Source organism: Bison bison, unplaced genomic scaffold (assembly GCF_000754665.1).
Source record: "Bison bison bison isolate TAMUID 2011002044 unplaced genomic scaffold, Bison_UMD1.0 scf7180017864517, whole genome shotgun sequence".
Classification (NCBI taxonomy): domain Eukaryota; kingdom Metazoa; phylum Chordata; class Mammalia; order Artiodactyla; family Bovidae; genus Bison; species Bison bison.
The window spans coordinates 6,123,381-6,131,617 of NW_011495070.1; positions in this window are offsets into that span (position 1 = coordinate 6,123,381).

The following is an 8,237-nucleotide window of genomic DNA, read 5'->3' on the forward strand; positions in this document are numbered from 1 at the left end:
AAACTGCTACTAAAAATCTGAGTTTAAAAAAAAAAAAAATAGTTCACAACTCTCATGATTTCTGTCACCTTTTACAAGCTTTCAAGTACTCCCCTCCCCTTTCAGTAAGTCATGCAAACCAGAAACCCAGGAAAGCAATGAAGTTGGCTGGTCTGGAAGATAATTCACATTCCCAGAGTGAAAAATACTACTTATCTGCTCTCATCTCTAGGCCACATGCTACATCACATTCACATTTCAATACTGACTCAGCCTATTACTTGCCTCTTTCATGTGGTTTCCTCCTCAAGATTCATCTCCTCAGAAAACTGAGTTTTGTACCAAATTTCTGAAACTCTGTCTTTCTACCTTGCCATAATATATTTCCCTTGTTTATTTTACAACATGATATCTTATCAATGAAAACCAATACCCCCTGAAAGAGAACTGGTTTAAAGTTCTCTTTAAAGATATAAAGTATATAGATATAAAGTGGTGTATATCAAGTGTTTGTCTAAGGATATTTTCATGCAACAGAAGCTCTTTGAGTGTGGTCTGCAGTCAGAACCATCAGCATCATCTTGGTGGTTTAGTCGCTAAGTCATGCCTGATGGACTGTAGCCCACCAGGCTCCTCTGTCCATGGGATTCTCCAGGCAAGAACACTGGAGTTGGTGGCCCTTTCCTCCTCCAGGGGATCTTCCCAACCCAGGGATTGAACCTGGGTCTCCTGCATTGCAGGTGGATTCTTTACCAACTGAGCTACAATAGAAGCCCCAGCATCACCTTGAAAAAATGCAAACCTCCACACCTATATCCAGACCTACAAAATCTACATCTCCGTTTTAACAAGATCCCAAAGTGATTCATATTGTCAGAATCACTTCCTAAGCCCAAGATGGAGCTATTCCCACCTCGGGGACTTTTGTCAATAAACCTGAACATAGCTAACTTCCTGGCCCCATAAATATTCTGCTTAGCCAAAAATGTAGGACATTCTGTTAGCCAATCATCAAATATCAAGCCAGCTCTGGGCTGTGTTCTGCTGCTGCTGCTAAGTCGCTTCAGTTGTGTCCGACTCTGTGCGACCCCATAGACGGCAGCCCACCAGGCTCCCCTGTCCCTGGGATTCTCCAGGCAAGAACACTGGAGTGGGTTGCCATTTCCTTCTCCAATGCATGAAAGTGAATAGCGAAAGTGAAGTCGCTCAGTCATGTCTGACTCTGTGCGACCCCATAGACAGCAGCCCACCAGGCTCCTCCGTCCATGGGATTTTCCAGGCAAGAGTACTGGAAAATCCCATGGACGGAGGAGCCTTGCTTATTCCTTCTTACCCACAACAAGGTTGACTGTATGGCTCCAACCAATTAGATACTTTCTATCGTTCTCTTCTTGTTCTTCATTCTTTATCCTAAGAAACCTTCCTGTCCTGTCTTCTGCCCCATTTTGTTATACTCTCTGGATGGAGATTGTCCATTTTATGAAGTGTTAGTTTGTTTTTATCACCTCAATTGTCTTCTTTCATTATTTTTTAATAGTCTATACTTCAAAATTTAAGAAGCAGAAGTTCTTGCACAGGCAAGGAATCTGGGCAGGGAGGAAATCAGAACCACCAGGGAGGGTGTTCTATATGCCCATCTAGCTCACACACTCATAGGATTCTGATTCTGCCATGTCCTATGAGACTGCCCTGGAAGGATTGGGTGGAAGACATGCTGGAGATATTTCTTCTGTTTTTCCTGGTGGGAAGAGTCCTAGGGTGTCATTTACCACTCTGTCTAGGGTAGACCACACAGAAGGTCAAATTCTGGAGAGACAATTATTTTCAAACAAGCTATTATAGCTTAGAACTCCAGTGCAGAAGGCAGTGCCTGACATAGAATAGGTGTATATGAAGAGCAGCAAAATCACAGATGAAATGCAGAACCATTTCAACATCTTGAACAAAGCTTCTTGGTAGGATGACACGAGATCACCTCTCCTTGTAGTTTCCTTGCTTTGTGCAAGTCAAACCTTTGTTTGTGGAATTTGTAGTCTATCCCAAATACAAACCTCCACAAAAACAGAGTAGAGTTTGGTTGGGCTAGTAAATCAAAGCTGCTCACTGACATCATAGGGTATGTATTCTAAAATTTTGAGGGCTTGTTTAAGCCTAACTATATGGCATGGGAATGGTGAGAACTTCATAAATGCTGCTGACAGACTGACAAGATTCACTCACCACTGCCTTGGGTCTTTGTGACTCAGTTCAACCTCAAAGGAAAAGAATTCACAGACTTCGCCATTCATTCTAAGCTGGGCAGCCTTTCACAAATGCAGAGGACTAGTTGCTTCTATGTCTGCGGATTGCATATTGCTTATTATTGGCATGACATTCCAGTACTGAAGAAGTACAAATAGTGATCCCTGAAGCTTCTTTAACCTTTTAAGAATATAGCAACTTAATGGTTCGCCTCATTACACTCCCCAGACCTTCCCCAGGATGACAGCCTGAATCAGAGGGCTCAGCTGCATCCCTCATCACTTTTTTTCACCATTTCCCAGCACAGCAAATGTCCTGCGAGCACAGACAGAAAACTCAAACAACCATTCCTCAGTGTTTGAGTCCTTCAAGTCCCTGGGCACATTTCCTAACTATTAAACCATGTGTGTGCTTTCAAAACCTGAACTTAATGAGATTTGCCCACCCTAGCTGGCCCTAGGACAAACCCTTCACTAGAAAATTCCTCTCTGTGGTTTTCCTATCACAAAGCAGGAGCACCAGTGCAAACATAAAAGCTCACAAATCTGAGATAAGGTACATAAAGATGAAAATGGTGCCAAAAGGCTGGAAAGGTTTCCTGAGATGACCACTGCTATCATATTTGGTATCAGATATGAAAGTCCCGCTAATGTGATCCCAGCTGCCATGCAGACTCACCAGGAGGCTTTACTATCCACAGCGCCCTACCCCAAACGCATGCTGCACCCCCACAAGCTGCCCCACAGTGAAGGCACACTAGTTTTATACGGTCATGTCCTCCATTCTACTCGCTAATTGTTCATCTGTGACGGCCCTGTTCCTTGCTCAAATAACCTCTCCTTCAACCCTCCCTGAATTGCAGCTTATTTTCTATCCTGCAAACGATAACTTTATACAAACCCTATTTTACAGCATATCACACTTACAGTGAGTTTGTACGTATGTCTCAACCCTAGAATGTACAATATTTCAGACCAAGAATGGCACCTTATGTATCCTATGGCCAGCTGAGAAAGTACTTGACTTTGTGGAAATAAGAAAACAAAGAGCAATTAATAGTTTTTAATGCCCCAAATTAGAGAGATTTTTAGGAAACATGTAAGACCCACTAACATGCCTCCCTGTTTTGGAAAAAAAAAAACTATGGATAAAGTAAATGCAAAAATATAATGTAATGAAAAGTCTAATAACACAAATGAATGAAACCAGGACTCACTCTCCTGCAGAGTTTAAAAAGAGAACTACAGAAATTGCTCCCACTCAGCAGGAGTTAATTCTGTTTATCTAAACCGAAGCAATAATCCCATTAATCTGAATGACTGAGAAGCTTCTCAATCTTTATAGGGACCAATTTCATCACGTGGTTCCATAACCATATTATTGTGTTGAAAATGTTATTTAAATACTAATATGAGAACATGCCAAAGCAAGGCACAAGTGATATACTTGTATTACTTTTCAATTCAACAATGAAGTAATAAATAAATAAAAGGAAATAAAATTAGGACCTAGAAAAACATCTTGAGGAGATAAAAGTTTATCTTTGAAAACCACCATTCTTTATATTAATTTCAAATATTTTTTCTGAGAAAAATCCATGCCATGTTATCTAGCTATGTGTGTTGAGAATGAAGTATTTTCTTTACATGGTTGCAGTAGACATTAGAGAAAATATTTTCAGTCTAAGAAGTACGTGACATGTCCTTTGGTAAACAGGGATATAGATGAAGGAAACTATTCATCTCTAATGTGCTTTAACTTCTAAGTAAACAGTCACAAGAGCATCAGAGAAAAAGTTCTCCTTTTCAGGAAAAATATGATTCTAGAATATTTGAAAATGTTTCTGGCAAAAGCATGACAAGAAGGGCCAAACACAGGATGCTGAGTTTTAGACATTCTTATTTTTTTTTTTTCATACCTAAAAAAATCCAGATTTTCTACCCTTATAGAAGTTTCCTCCCTGACATACCTAATGTACATAACCATTTTCCTCACTCAAATTATTTATATACTGGACTGATATAATCCTCTGGAAGGGGTCAAGTTCAAAGGTCAAGAGTTCAGGCTCCATATCCCAGCTCTCCCACTTGAATAAATTTGGACAAGTATTGATGGTTTCACTTCTCTGTCTCATTTTCTTAATCTATAAAATGAAGCTGATTAAAAAACATACCATGTTTTCACTGGGAGATAAGAGTTTTCACATTTTAACCTTTCTGAAATAAGGAGCTATCTTACAATGGCTTCCGGACTAAACAGAATTAAAGTTCTGCCAGAGAGGGCATTCCATGCTCCTGACAGGAGCTACCCTCCCTCCACCAGTGCAGAGGAACCAGACAAGTCTTCCTTCTTTACTCTTCTGGGTGAGGAATTTCTTTCATTTATTGTTATCCAGAAGGTGGAGATCCAAGATTTACCTGAAGGTCTCCTATTTTGTGATTTCAACATTGATGATATGATGAACTATCTTGGAGAGCAGACAGGAGAAATACATGAGAAAATGCACAGAGAGAGCTCCAGAGCAACACATGGTCGGTGATGATTAGCATCAAAATCTGCTGACTATCACCTCTGTCATACTATCAATATCCGTTTGTCACAAATAGATCAGCATGTTAATTACTTAATCCTCTTAATGTTGAAAACGTGTCAAAGTGAAGAAAGCCATTTGAAATAGTCCAGCTAAAAAGGGCTCTTTGAAATAGCCCTTGTGCATGGCTCAGGGGGCCATGGCCTATGGCTAGCTATGGCCTCAACCGAACAAGACTCACTCAGCCCATGTTTCAGATATGATCTTGCCGAATGTTTCAAATCCCTCTTCTGGTTAAGACTGGCTACACAGCAAGTGTTCCCTTTTCTGTTAATGGAAAAAGGGATTTAATCTCAGAGTTCCTTCTTGTTGTTCAGTTGCTAAGCCATGTCTGACTCTTTGTGACCCCATGGACTGCAACATGCCAGGCTTCCCAGACCTCTACTATCTCCCAGAGTTTGCTCAGATTCATGTGCATTGAGTCAATGATGCCATCCAACCATCTTATCCTGCGTCACCCACTTCTCCTGCCCTCAATTGCCAGTATCAGGGTCTTTTCCAATGAGTTGGCTCTTCACATCAGGTAGCCAAAGTATTGGTGCTTCAGCATCAGTCCTGCCAATGAATATTCAGGGCTGATTTCCTTTAGGATTGACTGGTTTGATCTCCTTGCTGTCCCAAGAACTCTCAAGTCTTCTCCAGCACCACAGTTCAAAAGCATCAATTCTTCAGTGCTCAGTCATCTTTCTTTACACGTTCGAAATGGACTCCCTGGAGTTCTATGCTGCTGCATCAGCAGGGCAGGTAATCCTCTTGGCATCCCACAGACTAGCCTGAAGGTCATGCTACTCTGCTAATTCAGGAAAACATAATTACACAGCAAAGAGCCGCTTCCTTTCTAATTCCTCTCTCTGACACACAAAGTTCCTGCGATTTAAACTGTTTAAATGCCAGGGTGTCCACGCACTTACTCGGTGAGAATGTCCACATGTACTCCAAGGGCTCTGGGCTTGGACTCTAGACCAGAAAAGGAGCTTGTTGATGGGCTCAGTGTACCGCCAATGTCAATAATCTCTCTCCCTTTCCTGGTTCCCAGTCCTTTTTCTCTGATGCTGAAGTATGAGAGAAGCGGATGAGCGATGGCACATCATGCAGCCCTTTCAGTAAGGCTTCACTACACACCTCCAGGGGCACTTTTCACATCACAATCTGTGTGAGCGGTGCCCCCAGGAATTATCCAGGCCGCAATCCGTGAGATCACAAATGGCGGCTCCAGGACCAGTAACTGAAATCAAGGCAAAGTTCTCAGAATTTATTTATAATCAAAACATTCATTTTGATTCATTTGATAATGCCACAACTGACAAAACATCATGCCTTAAAGAACAGATAGCTTACAACTATTCAACTATGATTTTATAAGTATTGGCTTTATCGAAATCTATCACTTATCTATACCGCAAATAATCTAATGGATAACATACACGAGGCATGCAGCACTTACAAAACCATCTCTTCATCCAGCAAACCCACTCCTTGGCCTATATCCAGAAGAAACTATAATTCAAAAAGATACATGCACCCCAGTGGTCACAGCAACACTATTTACAACAGCAACGATATGGAAGCAAACTAAATGTCCATCAATAGATAACTGTATAAAGAAGATGTAGTATATTTATAAAAGGGAACACTACTGAACCATAAAAAGGAATGAAATAATGTCATTTGCAGCAACATGGACCTAGAGGTTATCATATAAGTGAAGTCAGACAGAAAAAGACAAATATATGATATAACTTATATGTGGAATCTAAAAATATATAAAGTCACTTACAAAATAGAAACTCATAGACATAGGGAACGAACTTACGGTTACCCAAAGAGAAGTAGGGGGAGATAATTTAGAACTTTGGGATTAACAGATACAAACTACTGTATCTATATTTATTTTACTATAAAATAAACAAGCACCTACTATATAGCACAGGGAACTACATTCAATATCTTGTAATAAACCGTAATAGAAAAAATACAAATATATATATATATATATGAATCACTTTGTTGTATGCCAGAAACTAACAACACTGTAAATTAATCAAACTTCAACTTTAAAATTTTTTTAAAATTAAAAATAATCTATCTTTTTATTTACAAGCACCAAACTGGTACTGACTTAAGTGGTACAAAATACCAGAGGGTTCCTTAGGCCTCCAGTTTATCCCCCAAGTCTATCTCTTCTCAAAAATCTCCATAGGAGATCTTCACATTCCATGGTTACCCATTCCAATAAGTCACAGTTCTTAAGGCCACAATTTCTTCCTGTTCTTAACAAAAATCCATCCTTTTACAACTGAAGGCATTTTTGACAGTGAATCCTTGAGAGGTAAGGAGAGTTCTTTTTGTCATCAGTAGTTCATAACTCCAAACTGTAAGTCCTCCCTAAAGAAATCTGGTATTTTGAAATATCTCCTGCCCCAAATAAGAATTTCCAGCACCACCACATGGCTATGTTTTCTGTATCTATAATCCTAAATCAGATTCAGCCTTTCAAAGTTATGATAAAGTTAGAAATACTGCTCAAGTATAATGAAATTTTGTCCATCAGCACTGGCTATTCAACCTATACAGAATTTTGCTTTTTAATTTTCAAACTTTTTATTTTATATTGGAGTATAGTTGATTAACAATGTTGTATTAGTTTCAGGTCTACAACAAAGTGACTCAGTTATATAAACCTGTATCTATTCCTTTTCAAATTCTTTTCCCATTTAGGTTTTTACATAATATTAAGCAGAGCTCCCTGTGCTGTACACAATAGGTCCTTGTTGGTTATCCAGTTTAAATACAGCAGCGTATACATGTCACTCCCAAACTCCCTAACTATCCCTGCTATGTTCCCACTGGTAACCATAAGTTTGTTCTCCACGTCTGTGAATCTAAGAAATTATTATTTCTCTAGATCATTTGATATTTTGATTCATTTTTTAAACAGCCTTTATTTAATGCTCTCCCACCCTCAGTCTCCATGGATTTGGACGAATAAAGTCTGTACTACCTCATTAACCTTCTTCATTATCATACTACAAAGAGCAGAAAGGGGGCACTTTTTCCTTTTGGGGCAGAACAAGCAGGCACCTATACCAGGGTAGGAGCAGCCCCCAGGGCCCAGAGAGGGGTTGTTAGAGCCTGACCAGAGCCAGGTTTCCCCACATTGGGGCAGCCCATTTGGAGCGTTAGAGCTAAGAAGTGGGAAGATCGGCTGGATGGTGAGGAAGAGCCTAAGAAGTGTAGACAGTGTCCACCCTGGGAAATAACCCCACCCATGAGGAGCATCTGAACTACCACAGCGAGGAGAGGAGGGATCCACACAGGGACAGTCTGGGACAGCTATCAGATGTGAGCAGGGTATCAAGGACTTCCTTGGGATGGGGCCTGGGGGAGAAATGTGGCGTGAGGTGCTGGAGCCCAAGCAGGGGAGGAG